Genomic DNA, 1,257 nt, shown 5'->3' with positions numbered 1-1,257 from the left:
TTAGACCACGCAGATGCGAAGGAGGCTGCTATTCTAGATTGCGCGATCTGCGCGTTCTGGGGTTTGGCTCGACTCGCGGAGCTAACTTACGACGTTTCCGTGGGTGAGACACCTTGGTTAAATTCGATTTGGCGAAGCGATGTACGACGCACGTCATCTGTAGCCAACTCCTTCACGCTACAGGTTCGGGGCGCTAAAACTGCTAAGGCAGGTGTGGCTCAGAATATCCTACTCAATGGCCAACCGAACGCTCTCTGTCCAGTTCAAGCGGTTTTACGAAGATTGGCAACTACTAGCTCAGCTTCGGACTCCCTGTTTGGATACAACACTCCCGATGGATCCCGTCGTAATTTGACAAGGGGGGTGGTGGCATCAGTGTGTATACGTGTCTGGGAGGCAAGGGGTTGGCGTGGTATATCTGGCCACTCTTTCCGCATAGGAGGCGCGTCTTTGCGAGCGGCACTTGGTATTCCTCACAAAGACGTGATGGTGTTGGGACGTTGGACCTCCCAGTGTTATTGACTATACCTACGAGAGTACTCACCGGAGGAGTTGAAGGCAACCGTCGATGTTCTGAACGCGATGGACGCGTAACCAGGCGTTACACTCAGGTGAGCACAAGATTGGGGTTTTCGTGAAGGCTCAGGCTTGTGCGCAACCCAGAGTGTTGGGTGTATCACTAACCCCGTCCTTGTGCTCTTTCCTAGACCTTGGCATGTTGCTCTGCGTGTCAGACTGCCTTCTCATTCCCCTACAACGACTTCTCTTGATCACCGCTGGTCCCGAGGGCTAACGCCTCAGGCGGTCTCCGTCAAGAGGTCAAAGAAGGGGAATGTCAAAGCCATCTCTCCCCCACACCCCATACACTTTGTATGGCGAACAGGCATTGTCTTCAGAAGACACGAATTGTTAAGATATGCTATATGAATCAAATCTGTTTCTTCCAGCGCCCTTGGCGCACTTACAATGCTACACTTGTGAGAACCCACAGCTAGAAAGGCTGACCGTCACAAATGGATGTCTAGTACCCGGACGAGGCACGAGGGAGGTTGCGCTCATCCATGGTAGTACTACGTCAGCTGCGAAATTGGGCCACGGACCGACTGCTACGCGCATGATCCTGCTGACTAGATCAGCAGAGGAAGTCATACGCGTACGCAGCAGTCGGGCCCTGGAGTCTGAGACTTGTATATCAAAGGATCATAGAGAGGCCATCGCACTCTCCACTTAGATCTCCTTCAGACTCTCGTATCCTGT

Source organism: Melampsora larici-populina (genome assembly GCF_000204055.1).
Source record: "Melampsora larici-populina 98AG31 unplaced genomic scaffold MELLAscaffold_39, whole genome shotgun sequence".
Classification (NCBI taxonomy): Eukaryota; Fungi; Basidiomycota; class Pucciniomycetes; order Pucciniales; family Melampsoraceae; genus Melampsora; species Melampsora laricis-populina.
This window is presented reverse-complemented; position numbering follows the sequence as displayed.